Here is a 19,242-nt window from a genome sequence, read left to right on the forward strand (position 1 = left end):
TCTTTTAGCGAAGTTGGTTTTTAGATTTTGTGTTTGAAAATGCCACTTTTAGAAAGTAGGCATTTTCTTGCTTTAACCATTATGGAACTCTGCTTGTTTGTGGATTCCCTGTCTGGGTCAGTTTGACAGTTGGGCTGTTTGCACCTCTCCTCTAGACAGTGACACAAAGGGAGCTGGGTTGTAGCCTGCATATCATGATGGGCCATCTGGGCTGAGGGGAGGGAAGGGGAGGAAGGGTCACTTACAACTGAAAGAACTGTACCATCCCTCACACAATGCTGTCTCCAACCCCCTGGTGTGTGTCTAGGGCCTGACGTGGGCAAGGCAGGATCCTGAAAACACCAGAGACTTCTCTTTGAAGTAGGCCTACTTCAAAGGCAGAAAGGGGTATAAGAAGAGCACCCAAAACCCCTGAAAATCAGATGATTTCTGGAACCAAGAGGAATATCTGCCAAGGAGAAGAGCTGGAGAAGCTGTAGGAGGAGTTCTGCCCCTTTGCCTGCGACTGTGCTTTGCTGGGTTGGCCTGCAATAGCTGCTTCTGCCTGAGAGAGGACAAAGACTGTTGTGTGACTCCCTACTGGTGAAGAATCTCCAAGGGCTTGAACTGAGCTTGCCTCCTGTTGTTGAAGTCTCAGGGACAACAAAGACTTCTCTCTGCCAGCACTTGGGCTTTCTGCTGAGAGTCCTGCCTGCCAAGTGATGCCCTAAACTGTCTCTGGCCCTTGAAAGATGCAGCAGGTGGAAAAGGACAGAAATCCACGCAAAGACCGCCGTGCAGGGAAACTTTTGAAGCACCACCAGCCTCGTGGCTGCTAAACGACATGCTGCCGGCCTCGCAGCTAAAATTGACACTCCACCTGCATCACGGTTGGGAGATCGATGCAACATGGCTGTAGAGACAACGCACAACACCCGCAGTGGTGGCTGCTAATGACGGAAGCCCCCACACAGAGCAGTTTCTTGACACCATCGACCGGATTTCGACGCAACATCGCTGGGCATGGAAAACCAATGCAAAGGCTGCCCCGACCCGAGGTGCCCGTCCAGATCGACGCATCACTCTCTTGCAGGAGAGAAGAAACTACGCATGCCAACCTGACCGGAGAATGAACGATGCACGTTCTCAATTGCGAGTGAGAAATCCACGCATCACTGGCCTGTTCCGACGCACACTCGCCCATGCTGCTTTATTTTGATGCTACCCAGGTACTTTTGTGCGCTAACAGCGTTCTCACTGTTTCTAAGGATTTAAGACTCTTATTCTTTTTAAAATTCATATCTTGACTTGTGTATTTGGGATTTTTGATGTGTTGGTCTTGTTTTGTTTAGATGAATAGTATATTTTTTTCTAAACCACCGTTGTGTCATTTTGTAGTGTTTTCGTTGAGTTACTGTGTGTGTTGGTACAAATACTTTACACATTGCTTCTGAAGTTAAGCCTGCCTGCTCGTGCCAAGCTACCAAGGGTGCGATCAGGGGGTTAACTGAGGGTGTCTCCTTTACCCTGACTAGAGTGAGGGTCCTTGCTTGGACACGGGGTAACCTGACTGCTAACCAAAGACCTCATTTCTAAATTGCCACATTCATAAGGTTGAAGAGTTAGAGGGCAAGGAAGAGCTTAGGGAAAGACGGACTTGCTTACTTATATCTAGTATCCCTCCTAGGGTATAGGCCATCAGCCAGGACTCTCCAGCCATCTCTGTGCTGTTTTTTCATTTGAATCTGATTTAATGCCTTCCTCTTTTCCTCTTCGCTTGATAGTTCCAGGTGAGGGCTGCCTGGTGGTGTTTGATGTGGACTTGCGGAGTGTGTGACCAATCCAGCTCCAGTGTCTTTTCTTGATTACTTCATGAGCAGGGAGTTGGAAAGTCGGCTGCCATAGGTCATTGATGCTGATGGTGTTTGGCTAGCATATTTGGAGGATTTTCCTAAGACAAGTTTTGATGAAGGTCTGGACTTTGTTTCTGGTGGTCGCTGTTGTCCTCCAGGTTTCTGCTCCATACAGAAGGAGTGTGTTAAAGAGTCTGATCTTGATTTGCTGGATTAGGCTCTTGAAGCTACAGATCTCCTTTAGCTAAATGAAGGTAGCCTTGTCTTGGCTGGTTCTTGCCTTGATGTCGGCATCTGTGCTGCCCTGCTTGCCTATGACACTGCCCAGGTCAGTGAAGGTCTCAACCTCTTTCTTTGTATCGCCTGCAAGAGTGACTGTAGTTGTGCTGTCCGTGTTAGCCTCTAGGATCTCATTTGTTTCCCTGTGGATGTTGAGGCCAAGTTGTGCTGATGTGTCTGCCAAGTTATTGATCTTCTCTTGCATCTGCAATTGGGTATGGGATAGTAGGGCCAGGTTGTCTGCAAAGTCCAGGTCATCAAGTTGCATTCACAGTGTCCATTGGATCCCATTTCTTCTCCTTGCTGTGGATGTCTACATGATCCAGTCTATGGCCAGCAAAAAGAGAATAGGCAAGAGCAAACAACCCATGCAGACTCTGGTCCTCACTTCAAAGGCTTTTGTGAGCTGTCCTCCATGAACTCTTTTGCAGGTCATTCCCTTGTAAGAGTTCCTGATGATTCCTATGAGTTTATCTGGCACACCTAAGTGGTGGAGGAATTTCCAAAGGGTCTGTCTGCCCTGGCTGTTGACTGCCTTCTGATAGTGGATGAAGTTTACATAGATGCAGGAGTTCCATTTCACTTACTCCTCAATGACGATGCACAGTGTTGCTATCTTGACTGTGCAGGATCTATCTTTACAGAAGCCAGCTTGTTGGTCTCGAAACTGAGCGCCGACTTGTTCTTTCATTCTGTTCAGGATGACTCTGTTGAACTGGGGTTAATAAAAGAGTTATCCCCTTGTAGTTTGCACAGTTACTCAGGTCAACTATCTTGGGGATCTTGATGCGATATCCTTCCTTCTACTCTGATGGCAACTTTTCCTGTTCTCAAATCCTTCTAACCATGGGGTAGAGCGTGTCTACTGATGATTCAACGTCTGCCTTCAGTCCCTCTGCTGGAATGTTGATAGGTACTGCTACTTTCCCATTTCTCAGATGTTTGATGGTTTTCCATATTTCCTCAGTGGTTGGTCTGCTCCAGTCGATTTGCAAGTCCTTGTCAGCAGGGTCTATCTGGTGAAGACTGCATTATGGGCTGGTTTAGCAGCTCTTCAAAGAGTAATCCGTCTTCTTGTTGGCATTCGTTACCACTGATTGTCTTTCCAGCTTTGTCTTTAACAGCTCTTTCTGGCTTGTTGTATCTGTCAGAGAGTTTTCTTGTTATGTCGTAGAGTTCTTTCACATTTCCATGGCTTGCTGTTTCCGGGGTGTGTGTGTCAAGACCATCAATGACTCTTCATTTTTCTGCTCTTAAACTTCTCCTTGCATCCTTGTTGTATTGGTGCACTAGCCTTGAATGTTTGCTTTTTCTGCTCTTGTTTGGCTGGTGTAGACTGCAGCTTTCTTTTCCTTTCTTGCTTGGATTTTGCATAGAGTCTTGGTGGAGATCCTTTCTTTAAGCTGGTGTTTCTTGGGACATAGGGCCTCCTGGCAGGTTGATGTCACTGTTTCTTTGATCCCCCTCTGACTTTCTACTGGGTATCTGTCATTTTCTAGTTCTTTCAGGACTTGAAACTTGTTACTGAGGGTGACTGAGTATTCTCTCTGTTTCTGTGCATCTTTGAGGAGGGTGGTGTTATATCTCTGGCATTGATTCATTGGTTCAATCCATGCTTTCTTCAGCTTTAGCTTTTGCCTGGCCGCAACTAGGTGATGGTCTGACTCCATGTCCGTTACTCTCATCACTCGTAGATCTTTCATGGACCTCTGGAATTTTTTGGCAATAAAGACATGGCCAATCTGATCCTATGCTGAATGGTCTGGTGACACCCACGTTGTTATGTGTATTCTTCTGTGTGGGAACACACTATCACCTACCATCAGACTGTTCAGGGCACAGAGATCTGTGAACCTTTCACCATTCTCGTTCATGTTGACAAGGCCATGGTTGCCCATGACTTCTTCGTACCCTGTGTTGTTGATTCCAGCTTTGGCATTGAGGTCCCCCATCAGTATGGTGATGTCTCTATCAAGGCATTTCTTCTGGATGGACTGGAGCCTATTGTAAAACTGTTCTTTTTTGTTTTCTTTGCTATCATTTGTAAGTGCACATCACTGGATATCACGTTAATCCACTTTTCCTTTGTGCGGAAGGTCGCTGTGAAGATTCTGTGGCTGTGGCCTTCCAATCCTATCAGTACACTTCTGGCTACTGGTGTTAGCTTTAGTGCTTCTCCCTGAGCATGGTGGGCTTTCTCTTCCTCATGTCCAGAATATATCAGTATTCGTCCTAGAGCCAGACGTTTTGTCCAGGCTGTGGCCATCTGGTCTCACTGATGCCTAGCAGAGCAAATTTTTATTTTTTGATCTCCACTACCACTTGTGCTGCCTTGCCTGTCCCACACATGGTCCTCATCTTCCATGTCCTGATGATGATGGTCTTGGTTTAAGGCAGGTGGATCAGATTTGTGGCCTCCAGGCATCTCTGGCTTTCAAGATAAATCATTATAGCTCTCCGTGAAGGAGCTTCCTCTGTCCCCAAGGCTGGGATGTTCTTTTGGTTGACATTTCTGTAGCTAGGATTTGTTTTTATATTGTGAGGTAGCTAGCCTCACGCATAACCCTCCTCCTTTCACAGCTGGGCTTGGGACCAGTCGTAAAAAGAATAAGTGATGGACGGAATGCTGAATAATGTAAAACATTCCCCCCAGTACAGAGATCTGGGCCTAAATCCATCTTTTTTTTGCTGCCCATGCCATTCCAGTTTGGACCCAGCCATATGCAAATCAGTCTTGACCCTGTTCCCCATGGGAACAGTCCAGCCCGAACTGCCAGGCCAGGTCTTCCCTGGACTGGAAACAAGCATCCTGGGACCGGTTTCGGGGTTACACCCCTCATCAGCCAGGCTAGCTTGAATCCAGTGGCATGGGAAGCACGGGACCCACGTCTGGGCATACCCTTCCCACTTGGGGTGACAATATCAAAAAGAATAAGTGATGGACGGAATGCTGAACAATGTCAAACATTCAGCCCCAGTACAGAGATCTGGGCCTAAATCCAATGTTTTTTGCTGCCCATGCCATTCCAGTTTGGACCCAGCCATGTGCAAATCAGTCTTGACCCTGTTCCCCATGGGAACAGTCCAGCCCGAACTGCCAGGCCAGGTCTTCCCTGGACTGGAAACAAGCATCCTGGGACCGGTTTTGGGGTTTCACCCCTCATCAGCCAGGCTAGCTTGAATCCAGTGGCATGGGAAGCACGGGACCCACGTCTGGGCATACCCTTCCCACTTCGGGCGACAATTGCAAAAAGAATAAGTGATAGACGGAATGCTGAACAATGTCAAACATTCACCCCCAGTACAGAGATCTGGGCCTAAATCCATCGTTTTTTTGCTGCCCATGCCATTCCAGTTTGGACCCAGCCATATGCAAATCAGTCTTGACCCTGTTCCCCATGGGAACAGTCCAGCCCGAACTGCCAGGCCAGGTCTTCCCTGGACTGAAAACAAGCATCCTGGGACCGGTTTCGTGGTTTCACCCCTCATCAGCCAGGCTAGCTTAAATCCAGTGGCATGGGAAGCACGGGACCCACGTCTGGGCATACCCTTCCCACTTGGGGCAACAATTGCAAAAAGAATAAGTGATGGACAGAATGCTGAACAATGTCAAACATTCACCCCCAGTACAGAGATCTGGGCCTAAATCCATCGTTTTCTTGCTGCCGGTCATACCAGAGTTTTAGGAAATGTCAATCAAACACAAATGCCAATCTACAAAGGAGTAAGCCCACTACTATTCACCAACTATACATCTAAAGGTCACTACAGCCAGACAGTTCTAAAAACATCAGTAAATGTACTCAAGCTCACCCTTAGAATAGGCCAAGCACCACATGGCCATTCACTGCTACTGCAACCTACTGGTCAAGGTGCAAAGATAGATGATCCAAAGCTAAATGGTTCAAATACAATTATCTTGATGTCCTTCTGGTAAATTACAATCTGGAGCTATCCTGTTTTTTTAAGGCCATGGTCACTAAGTCAATAATCAACAGCCCTGCATGTGGTGAAAAGTTTAGTTGTTCATGTAGATTGACACCCTAAAACAGAAAGTCAAGTTTTTTTCAAACGCGAGTCTTGAAAAGAAAAATATACCTGTTCACTACACATTAGGCTATTGTAATGCATTGTACCTCACACTTTCTGCCAAAACTGTACACAAACTTCGACTAGCACAGAATGCTGCAGCCACAATGGTACTCACGTTAATACATTTTGACTTACTGGAATCTGGACTCATTTCCAGTAGCTCAAACAATTAAATTCAAATCCTTATGTCTTGTGCATAAAGCCCTTCATGACTTCTAGTCCAATCCTCTAAAAGGAAGATTTGCCTTCTATAAGCCCAAACAGTCTGTGAGATCAGAACGGCTGTTCCTTTAAATACCCAAAGTTTAAACACGTCAGCTTAGGTGGCAGAGCATTCACAGCCACAAAATAATGGAATAATCTGCCTTCTTTTTTACAAAAAGAAAATAACCCTTTTAAAGTCAGAAAGCTAGTGAAAGTATGGCTTGCAGTGTTATGCATAGATGCATTTAATGGCAGCAATATTTCCTTTTAAAAATGAATTCAGCACAAAGGTACCTTCAGGTGAACAATGTGCTTTCAACAGTCCAAAAATTATAATAAAGTGTAGTAACACACCACCATAGAAAATCATGAAGGCGGGATCTAACAACTCACAGGAACAAATGTTAAATAAATACAATTATTTCAACTTTGAAAATATATTATTATTTTGTTTAATCGTAAAATATACTATAAAGGATTAAATAATTGTTTTAAAATTTAGCAGCAAACTTAATTTAATTTAAATCAAGCTTTTAAACTTTTGATAAAAAATACAAATTATTCAACATTGCTTTTTGGAAAAAAACTGAATACAGATAGAAAATTATAATTGCACTGCATGTGGGATTTTTAAAATTATTGTTTAGAACATAGTGGTAAAAATAAATACATTTTATTAAAACATTTATTTTATAGATATTTGGCATGATGAGTTAATGTGCTGCAACATTTTGTTTTATTATTTCTAGGATACTAATAGCAATTTCATTATTTTGCATTTGGGTGTAAATCTACACTCAGAAATGGTGAACAACAGGGTCACAGCGTAGGTTTGGATCTAGGTAGTAGTAGATGTACCTGTGTATTTACCTTTGTGAATCAGGATCTACATATTTCTGCGCTCCCCAGTTGTTCTCTCTTTTAGCATTATTTTACAGTTAAAATAGGAGACTTTCTTAGGTGCTCTCCTTTATTAATTTTGTGATTGTTAGACAAGATTTGTAATATCCGTGCATGGATGGATGAATGGATAATATTCTTACATCATTCTAGAACGCCTAATTATTTTCAAAATCCTTTTCTTCTGATTCTGCATTATGGCAAGGATGATGCAAGAATTCTTTGCTGATCACCATCAATGTCAGCAATCCACTGGGCTGTTGATACTAAGGGCTAGATTTAAAGAAAATTGGTGCAGAGCGGTGATGCGCCAAAATTGGCAGCGCCATACTGCATCACTTTAGAAACGCAGGGATGCACCGTATTTAAGGGAATACAGCGCACTGCTGCATTTTCCCCTGCGCTGGTGCTAAATTTAGCAGCCAACGCAGGCATCCTTGCACCATCGTGCAGGAATGTCTGTGTTGAGGGGTGTGATTGTTTATTTGCGGGAAGGTGTCCCTTCCTGCACATAAACAATCACTAATGGCGCTTTGGCACTTCTGTGTGTGCTGCACATTGCAGCACACACAGAAGTGCCAAAGCGTCATTTTCAAATGATTGTTTATGTTCAGGAAGGGACACCTCCCCACACCTAAACAATAAATTCTGGCATTTTGCTTTTTCTATGCGTGTGGCAGAATGTAGCATGCATAGAAAAAGCAAAAAACGAGGAGGAATAAAAGTATTCTTCCACATTGCGCCCTGCCAATGCCACACCTGGGGGAGCAAATGCAAAAACAACAGATGCTGAATGGAATGCAAAGCAAATCAAACATTCACTCCCAGTCATAGATCTGTGTTTAATCCATCAATCCTTTTGCTTGTCATGCCATTCCAGTTTGGACCCAGCCATATACAAATCAGTGTTGACCCTGTTCCCCATGGAAACAGTCCAGCCCGAACTGCCAGGCCAGGTCCTCCCGGGACCAGAAACAAGCATCCTGGGACCTGTTTCAGGATATCACCCTTCATCAGCCAGGCTAGCTTGAATCTGGTGGCATAGCAAGCATGGGACCTACGTCTGAGCATACCCTTCCCACTTGGGGCAACAAATGCAAAAACAACAGATGATGGACGGAATGCAGAGCAAATCAAACATTCACCCCCAGGCATAGGTCTGAGTTTAGTACATCATTTTTTTTTGCTTGCCATGCCATTCTAGTTTGGACCCAGCCATATGCAAATCAGTCTTGACCCTGTTCCCCATGGGAATCATCCAGCCCGAACTGCCAGACAGGGTCTTCCCTGAACCAAAAACAAGCATCCTGGGACCTGTTTCAGGGTATCACCCTTCATCAGCCAAGCTTATATCTGGTGGCATAGCAAGCACGGGATGCACGTCTAGGCATACCCTTCCCACTTGGGGCAACAAATGCAAAAGCAACAGATGATGGACGGAATGCAGAGCAAATAAAACATTCACCCCCAGTCACAGATCTGGGTTTAATCAAACATTTTTTTTTCTTTTTGCTTGCCATGCCATTTCAGTTTGGACCCAGCCATACGCACATCAGTCTTGATCCTGTTCCCCATGGAAACAGTCCAGCCCGAACTGCCAGGCCAGGTCCTCCCTGGACCAGAAACAAGCATCCTGGGACCGGTTTCAGAGTATCACCCTTCATCAGCCAGGCTAGCTTGAATCTGGTGGCATAGCAAGCAAGGGGCCTACATCTGGGCATGGGCAGCAAAAAAACAATGGATTTAGGCCCAGATCTCTGTGCTGGGGGTGAATGTTTGACATTGTTCAGTATTCCGTCCAACAACTTGTTCTTTTTGCATTTGTTGCCCTAAGTGGGAAGGGTATGCCCAGACGTGGGCCCCTTGCTCCCCATGCCACTGGATTCAAGCTAGTCTGGTTGAGAAGGGGTGATCCCCCAAAAATGGTCTTAGGATGCTTGTTTCCAGTCCAGGGAAGATCTGGCCTGGCAGTTTGGGCTGGACTGTTCCTATGGGGAACGGGGTCAAGACTGATTTGCATATGGCTGGGTCCAAACTGGAATGGCATGGGCATCAAAAACGATGGATTTAGGTCCAGATCTCTGTTCTGGGGGTGAATGTTTGACATTGTTCAGTATTCCGTTGTTCTTTTTGCATTTGTTATCCTAAGTGGGAAGGGTATGACCACACGTGGGTTCGGTGCTCCCCATGCCACTGGATTCAAGCTAGTCTGGCTGAGGTGGAGTGATACCCCGAAACCAGTCCCAGGATGCTTGTTTCCAGCCCAGGGAAGATCTGGCCTGGCAGTTCGGGCTGGACTGTTCCCATGGGGAACAGGGTCAAGACTGATTTGCATATGGCTGGGTCCAAACTGGAATGGCACAGGCTGCAAAAAAAACGATGGCACGCCCACAGCAACACCCATTGACCGCCCCTTCTACTCACAGTGCTGCGTGGGAAGGGGCTGTATTTACAGAGTGACTTTAAGCCACAAAAAGTGTCTTAACGCCACCTTGTAAATACAGCGCTGTGCTTAGCGCCACAGGAGCATCACAAAAAGTGACGTTCCTGTGGCACTAGGGGCCTATAGATACAGCCTTAAAATCCTATATTTTCTGTCTGAAGCCCCGATTGTGTCTGGCGCTTTCAGGGGTAAGGAATTCCCTGTACTGGTCCTCCAGGTGACATATTTACCAAATGCTGTAAATATCTCCTATCCCAGTTTTTACTTTACAAATGTGGTGAAACATATAGATTCAGAACCATTTACAAGGGCAAGGGCAAACTCCTATCTATTTGGTAATTACTGCACCACTTTGAACTCAGCACTCTGAATCCGTGTCTCACTTGTCTGCCTCTTTCATTTTAATCTGACAATGTTTCTATTGCATTATTCGGTTTTTCAGATATGATGTATAACCGAACGTACTTGATACAATACACTCCATTTGAACTTCATTGTGCTGGTGTGATAGTTCAGTTGGGGACTTTGATGTTTTGAAAGCCATGCCACTGAGTTTGCCAATCAGAATTTTTTTGTGATTGTTTCCTTTTCACTGTATAATTTAGGTGGGTCATCTTTGCCCTTATACCCACAAAAATATATCAGATTTACTTATTATCATTGGTTAACTGGATGGAAGAAGTACATCGGATGGAAGAACATATTTTTGCCAGAAGAACAAGTTGCTTACTTTCAGTAATCCTCTTTCTGGTGGATACTTTAACTGCAGATTCCTCAACTTTTAAATATTCCTCAGGCATCAGACTGGATCCGAAAATGTTCAGCATTACTCCTCCGCTCAGATAGGTGGAGTTGTGCAGCTCTGAGTCATAGCTGCCAATTTTCCCAGGTCCATGCATGATATGCTGCTCCAGTTCAGATTTTTTTCCTTTGAATTTGGAATTTGTAGTCCTGTTTTATAATGAATGTAAGGGCATCACTGATATATATCTCATTAATACATGATGGGTTAATGCAGACTAATACGAAGCTTAGAAAAACAGTCCTGAGGTGATGAAAAAATCATAGTGAAATTATTAACGTGCTAGGGGATCCAATGACATTCCAAAGGTTTGGATTCCCCTAAATATCAACAGCCAACACATGTTTTGCCCCCTTCCTGGTATGGAAACGTGGGGTTTCTCAAGACTGAAAATTCAATCCAACAACATAAATTCCAAAATAAAAAAAAAACGAGTTAAGGAAACTGGGAACCAAAAGTCCCGATTGGGCAAGTACAAGGATAGAGAGAGAAATCGAGTATATTCGTCAACAGAGAAATGAATGAGGACAAGGAAGAGATAAACAAAGAGGCAGATATGCCTGTAGACAAAAAGTGGAAGCAGGAATGGAAGAGAACAATGAAATAGATATAAAGGAGGGATCAAACACAGTGGACAGCACAATGGAATTGAATGTTATATCCAAAGGGTACATAGTAATGCATTTTTAAAACACATGCAGTTCATATTGACGAAGGCAGCATAAGTCAAATGCCAAGTTGGGCACAGGAAATACCCATTTGGAAACAAAAATATATAGCGTATTAAATATGATGTTGCATCAATTCGATATATAAATCCCACATTTGTGAGCACAGCAAATGAGTCAAAGAGAAGAGTTTAAAATTTATTTAAAAATATATAGGTCAAAAGACACAACAAACACAAAATAGGTATGAAGAGAAACCAATAATCAATAAATAATACAATTATTATAGGAAATTGACCCATTGGTCCCATAGTGAGTATCCAAGTAATGAACAAAGTTGCAAGGTAAAGAGCGTTTAATAGACAGTAGTTAGCCATGGTCAAGTGGGAGACAAGCCCGTAGCTTTCCACATAGTAAAACTATGTTGCATGGAGACGATATTCATGATAGCATAAAGAGACCAGCAAGCATACAGATCCCACAAAGGAATAAGATGGGGCGTCATGGAGGGCACCAAGTCCAGCCAGTGCAGAAGGGGGAAAAGATACATGAACATAATAAGTCACCCTGCTTGGCCTGAAATACATACGAACTGTTTAGTGAAAGGTTAAGAGTAAAGAGGAAACATTTTTTGAAAAGCTGCCTTCATGGGAATAACCCCCAGTGTCAGACATACTACAGAAGGGTACATACAGAGTAGAACAGAGGTGAAGCAAGAAAAGATGAAAGAACTAGGTCCCAAAAGATGTGTTGGTGCAAAAACCAAAGTGGTCACTGGGTTTACTGTATGGCCGCCATGATCTCTGTGATTTAAAGTCCACAGACATAGGTAGGAGAGAAACTACCAAAAGTGAAATAAGCCAACCAACTCAAACCTGAAGCAAACAGACTCCCTGAAGAATAAAGCAGTGCTGAACCCTTTGATGAAATCTGTGGTCAAGGAGGGTAATTGGTAAAGGCTGCTTACCAAGTGGTGATGTCACTGGGGAAATTTATTCTGGCGCATGGATGTGCAATAAGGAAAGGATGTGAACCTGTAAGAAAGCCATGCCGCAATTTGTCAGACGGAACAATTGGACCATATGCATAGTGAAAAGGGTGAACATAAGGAGGGGATGACTTGTAATAGGTAGAACACTGTGGTCCTAAAAGAATATAAAGTGCAACACACAGGGTTCCCAAATCTAAAAAAAAATCAAAACCAGGACAATTGACTCATCAAATATGTGGATTCTAGGTGGGCTAGGAAACCTGAAAAAACTAAGTCTATAGGTTGCCTCTACATGTAGGGCATCAGTTGTGGTCTGCTTCTCTCTTCTTTGTCCTCATTCATTTCTCTCTTACCTGTGGATTTTACATCCAGATAGCAAGGCGGCCATCAAGTAAACCCAGTGACTGCTTTGGTATTTGGACCAACACATCTTTTGGCTCCTAGTTGCTTTCATCTTTTCTTGTCTTACATCTTGGGGATTACCTGTTCCCCTATAGGGAATTTTCAAGACGACATCTTAGTTATTATTTCACCTGTTCCCTATTGCATTTTGTCATTGTTAGATATGTTAGGATTCCTCCATTGGTGGTTTCTAACACCTTAGCCTGGAGGTTAGCTTCTCCTTTATAGCTCCATGGTAGGTTACTATCCATTTTTTTATTTATTTTTCATTTTGTATTTTTGTTTTTGTCTTACACACAAAGCTAAACTTATTATTCTCTTCTGTCTCTGAGACAGTTATCTTTCTTTGGGCTTGTTTTATATATTTTTTTACTATATTTTTAGTAATCTTACTTTTTTAAGATCGTTTGGTGCCTAATCTGTGATTCGTAGGGTTTCTTCTTGTTTCATCATGGAGTTTTCGCTTCTTACATTTGTTTTGTCCTTTTTCTAGTTTTACCTTTTTGCTTCTGAGCGGTTGCCTGATTGACTCCTTATAGTTAGACTCTTACGATATTTAGCTCTCATCTCTTCTCAGAACTCCACTTCTGGGATTGCCGCAGTCCAAGCCGCTTTCCTCTGCCTTTTCGTCTGTATCTCCCTGGCAAGCTAGGAAAAGAATGCCGACTTTTACTCTTTTTCCATTTTTGAGCTCTCTCAAGCCATTGCTATATCTTTTTGTTTTGATTCACCTGGTGAGCATATATCCACTTTTCTTGTAATTAGTGGCTCCTTTTGAAGTCTCGCTATGCAGTACGAGTACCCTTTTACTGTTGTTGTATATCAGCCATTCCTTGCCTTATAGCTTTGGACCTCCATGTGCAACGTTAGGATTATATTCGGCCTTTCATGTTTGATGTCTTGACTTGGTTTATACCTTTAGTTGGTAGCAATCATCTACCTCATCCTCCCCTGCTATGGCTTTGTAGGCGTTACTTTATTGGTTATTGTGCGAGAGTCTTGACACCCCATTTTTACTGTTGTTGATGAAGAGTTATGTTAGACGCCTGCCTCTAGGCACTAGAGAGCTGCCTTAGGACCTGTACATTTTTTTTTTAATTACAAGTCTCCATTATATTCAATGCTATTTGATGCCTCCTGGAAAAGTTTCTTGTAGTGGCAACACTCCCTGAGATTGTCCATCTGGCACCGGGCATAGTATCTTCTTTCAAATTCCTTAGAGTAGGTTTTATGTCGGATATATCCCACGATTGGGCTCTTTGAGCTCTCATTTTTCTTTTTCCCAGGGCATTAATTTACTTGTTTGCTCTTTTCTTATGATATCTTGGTGTTGCTCTTCATCCATTCAGAGTTATTTTTTATCTGTCCTACTTATGGGATCAACCTGAAGAGGTTTTGGCCATAGGGGAAAAGTATTTCTGACCTCCTCTCTTAGGCATTTTAGAGGAATGGCTATCTAGTCACTATTACATTCTTGTTGTTTTAGTACTACCACAAGAGGTGATGGCTGTGTTTTTTCCTCTATCATTACTTTTAACAAATAAGTCACTCTGCTGCTATGGTGTATAGTTTATCTCCTTCCCCTCAGTACACTGATCTCCCATTCTTTATTTTACTCTGGATGGCTCTTCTTTGAACTTCCTTTGATATTTCTCTCATTGGAGCAGTTGGTTTCCTAAATGTTAGATTTATTTTGCCTCTATCTTAAGACATTGTGGCATAGTATTGAGGTATTACCACTTTTTTGCGTTATTAGATTTATATTGGGTCACGGACCCCACTTACAAGACTTCAGCCTGCATTTCAGTGCCCTGAAGAAGGTGGCATCCGCTGTGCGGTTCCATCGAAGCATGCGTCGGCAAGCAATAGGGGATGGAAGGATCACTATTGCTAAGATGAATAGTGGAGCACCAGATAAATGTATACACAACACAGGGATTTGATGGACTGCTGTTGTTAGCCCTGTTGTCAGAACCTCAATGGATTATCACTGTAATTGCCATTTATTTACAGCGATCTTAGCATTGTTTTTTTTTAATACTTTATATTCAAGCAATGACCTTATGATGCCCCTGTTCTCTATTTTTCACTGTGTTGACAGTGTGTTATGATATTGTATGTAACAGTTGTGGTGTGAGTATGAATGTGCAAGTGTCAGTAGCTTTTTAGAATGTATGGTGCCTGTGATCCAAAGACCGCCGAAGCTGCCAAAGCTGAAATACCGCCAGTGCTGGCGGTCTTAAGACCGCCCTGATATGACTGAGTTCCAAATTCTGCAGGTAAAATTCCGAGACCAGTCGTGCTGGCGGTCGGCGGGGCAGAGGTGGTACAGCCACGGCAAAAGGAGACCGCACACCGTATTACAATCCGTAATACGGTGTGGCAGTTTCCAGATGGTGCAGTTCTGCTAGTGGTGGAAGTGCCTGGACTCGTCCCCTTCCGGACGACCTCCTCGACAGATGAGGTAAGTGGATCCGCCGACAGGGGAGGGTGTGTGTGTCTGCGTGTATGAGTGCGTGTGTGAATGTCATGAATGTGGGGGAGGGGGTGTCTGTGGGCACGTGTCTGTGTGTGTGAGAGTGTTTGTGGGTGTGTGTCTGCGTGTGTGAGAGTGTTTGTGGAGGGAGTGGGGGGTGAATGAGTGTCAGTCAGTCAGTCAGTCAGTCAGTCAAATTCCTTTATTCGGCAGAATGCCATAAAAGTACAAAATTAAAACACAGGTACATTAAATATGAAGCAATAATCGGCTGACATAATTCACAATTCCAAAAGAAAAATAACTATTTGCAGGTGGGAATATCAAAATTCTTTAAAAAATAATAATACCTAAAATGCAAAAGCGACATCATGATCACATAGAATCCAATTCAATTACATTTTTGATTATTAAACATCTGCTTACACCAGTTCATATCGTGTCCTGATTGCGAAGGCTTATCTAAAAAAAATTAAAACAGAATAACAAGTCTGAATTGATGGCACTTTTTGGACGTACATCAGTGCATCTTTGTAAGAGAAAATACGTAGTTTCCGTAAATAAAGTAGTATAAAAGTGCGCCTAGGGGCCGAATAAAGTGAGCAGAGTAAAAGAAAGTGACACATGCTTTGCTTGGACATGGTATCGCCAGGACAATACGGAAGTTCTTTTTGCCAGGTACATTGCTTTGGAAAGGCCACTCTAAAATGTATCAAATTTATTCTAAATAAAACAAGGAGAGAGTAAAATTAGGAGCTCGGTAGCCAAGTTAAATAAGGTTCCATGAGAAACGTAGTTGAGATCTGAACATATGAATCAAAGGTTTTCAAATTCAGAGCCCCCTGCAATCTCAGATTCATAGTATGCTCATAATATTGTGTTTTGACCAAAACCTTGGCGTTTGCAGGCAGGGACTCTGGATGAGTAAACATACTCTCCAAGCATATATTCCGAAATATAGTTTGCAAATAGGTGAACCATTGGATTCTATTAAAATTGTCTAGTTGAATGCAGTCGGTCATACAATCTTGTACCAGGCTAGCCGCGGGATTAGACCAAGATTTCAACCACAGTAAAAGTGGAGCAACATCAATCAAATCTTCAATATGCCGGAGACCCAGTTCTTCATAACAAATAATATTTGCGACATTCTTTGGTACCAGCAATAATCTATGAACAAATGTATTCTCTATTTGTTGAAGGGAATCTACTTTAATCTGGCCCTACAGGCCCACTTCATAAATAGTTGCTGATACATATTTTGCATTATAGAGCCTAACAATTTTATTAACTGGTCTATGACCTAGTTTGCGAGCAAAGCGAAAAATTGCTTCCAGATTTCTCACCATTTGATGGGCCTTATGTCAGGATACTTCAATTCGATTTCCTCAGAAGCAGAAGATAACTCCTCAGTACCGACCCGAGCTACTCACAACGAATTTTAATCCTTCGTGCTGAGTACCCCGGAGGGGGAAAGGGGAATGGGATTGTAGATTGACTGCCACAGAGATGATGAACGTCAGTACTCAGTCTGCCTCTTCACGTGTAAGATTGGATGCAGCACCTGCAAGAGTCACAGTCGCAATTACTAGGGACATACAACATCAGTTTTACACTTTCTACTCTTAACACTTAATTCTCTTTAATTCTATTATTTCTTCACTCACCCTGAGTTTCTGTAGCCTTGCTTCTCTCTATGAATGATAAGCTCTTCTTAAGAATGCTTATTACTGATTCTGGAAGAACTTCTCAACCTTTGTTAGAGATTGGTTTTATGTTGCTATATATATATATATATATATATATATATATATATATATATATATAGTTGGTGATAATGCGTTCTCCAAATCAGCTGATGTTAGTTGGTTTCTACTTTACATTAGAGAGTTCAATTACGTTTATTGCATTGGTAATTCTTGCTTGTGAAAGTTTGTTTCTCTTTTAAACTCTACTTTGGTTTATTACTGTTGCATTTGTAAATGCTTACTTGTTAACATTCATTTCTCCGTTAAACTCGGCCTTCGTTTATAACCTTGGTATTTGTAAATGCTTGCTTGTTAAAGTTCGTTTTTCTTTTGACTTTGGTATCTTAAACAGGAACCTTGTAAACATAAGGTTTATTCATACTTTAAACTCTGTAGCCTTGCCAAACCTCCACTGGAACGGTCTACTATCAAACTCCTCAAATAAACCTTGACAATATTTATCACGTTTTCTGTAAAATAGTCTTCAAGTGTAATTTTACCTCACAGGGGTTTCTGCTCTGAAGCGCGCTCTCTCTCCACACAGCTGATTCCTGTCAGACCTCAGTTGAAGTGCCAAGCTTCCTGCTGGTGAGCTCGTAACCTAGCAACCAACCGATTGCAAGACTAGAACTGTAACTAACCTTCAGGACTCACGACGGCTATCTTGAATCTTCTCTTCTTGATTCTTCCTTTGAAATAAGCACAAGATTACTCTGCAAACCTTCTTCCAGTTTGGGCTTTGCTGTCTCCACTGAGGATATCTCTTTGCTTTTCTCAAGCATTTCTTTGATTTGATTTGGCAAGTTTGTGTGGTCATGACACCTTAATAGTGAGATGGGAGTTCCATAACATGGAGGAACTTACGTGCAAACCTAAATAACAAAAATCTTTGACTTTATTTGTGATGTTTCCATCCATAGTAAATTGTTTAGATCTAGTATTTCGGGGGCAAACGGTCATGGCCAGTGTTTTCGAAAAATGTACTTTTCGATCTAGGTCTTGCATAAAATTTAAAAAAAGGTCCAGTAAACTTTGGAGTCCGTTAGCTGTACGGGCAATTAAAACCGCATCATCCACATACAAAAGGACAGGGAGATGTCTTAGTCCCATTCTAGGGAAATCCTTTCCATTTTTACTAAAAAATCATAAAGTCTATTAATATATAACAAAAATAAGGACGGAGCTAAAATGCAACCCTGTCTAACACCTCTCCTGGAGGAAAAGAAGAAGATCTCTCACCATGCAAACCATACTGCACTGTGACTGTTAAATCAGTATATAATCGCTTAATTAATTCTAGAAGATTCCGGTCAACCTCCAGGGATTCCATAATTGACCAGAGGTTCACTCTATTTACCAGGTCAAAAGCACTTGATAAATCGATAAACGCCAAATGGATGGATTCTTTTCTAGCGATAACATATTTGCTAAGTATAAGGTGCAAATTCAATGCTTGTTCCACTGTACCTAGACCAGGTCTAAAACCATATTGGATTGGGGAGAGGATCTTTGCCTCTGCAGCCCATTCTTCCAGTCGGGTCAAAATCACGCTCCCCAATATCTTAGCAGTGGAATCGATAAGAGAGATTGGCCTATAGCAAATTGGATCTTGCCTGTCAACCTTTTTAAAAATTGGAATAATAATGGCCAATTTCCAGAAGGGGGAATATTACTCTGTGCAACACTTCTCAATACATTTGTAATTAAAGGGCCCCAGAAATCCGGCATAGACATAAAAAGGTCAACAGGGACCCCATCCAGGCCTGGTGCTTTCCCAGGTCTCGAACGATTAATTGCTGTAATGACCTCATGTAACTCAAAAGACAAGTCTATTTTATTCAATTTAAATTCCACAAATCTCTTGTCCCTGCTTTCATCCCCCTCCAAAAAAAGTCACTATCAGATTGAAAAACTCTTGTGAAATGATTCACCTACACCACTTCGGGTATCAGACATTCAACCTCTTTATTATCCTGATCTGCAAAATAAGGATGGTTTATCACCTTCCACAATTTTGCAGTATCCTTCAATTCGGTGGCTACCAAAAGCTCGTCCTATGCTGTATTCCTGATTTTATTTATCTCTCTAACAAGACTGCCTTATAATGGCCCCTTGCCCTTCTAACTGAATCCCGGGAAAAAGGGGTCGATCTGAGAGCCGTTTTTAGATCTCTATGGGCAGTAGTACAAGCAGAGTTAAACCATCGGCTGACTACTGGGGACCCAGTGGTTCTGACAGTCATCAGAGCCTCTGAAATAGCATGGCTTAAGTGCTCAAATTCTAATACTAATCGGTCATGATTTTGTTAAGGTTTTAGGATCAACCTTTTCCCATTTCATACGTAGGCAAGAATTTTTGTTAAAAGCAAAATTCCTACTCAGTTCTCTGTTAATAGGTACTGATTT

At 42.5% G+C, this 19,242-nt stretch overlaps 1 pseudogene; it reads right to left on the bottom strand.

Moving 5' to 3' along the window:
- Positions 1 to 1,729: 1,729 nt before the first annotated feature.
- Positions 1,730 to 19,242, bottom strand: part of LOC138265091 (uncharacterized) — a 33,525-nt pseudogene continuing 16,012 nt past the window's right edge.

This window comes from Pleurodeles waltl, chromosome 11 (assembly GCF_031143425.1).
Source record: "Pleurodeles waltl isolate 20211129_DDA chromosome 11, aPleWal1.hap1.20221129, whole genome shotgun sequence".
In the NCBI taxonomy this organism is placed as follows: domain Eukaryota; kingdom Metazoa; phylum Chordata; class Amphibia; order Caudata; family Salamandridae; genus Pleurodeles; species Pleurodeles waltl.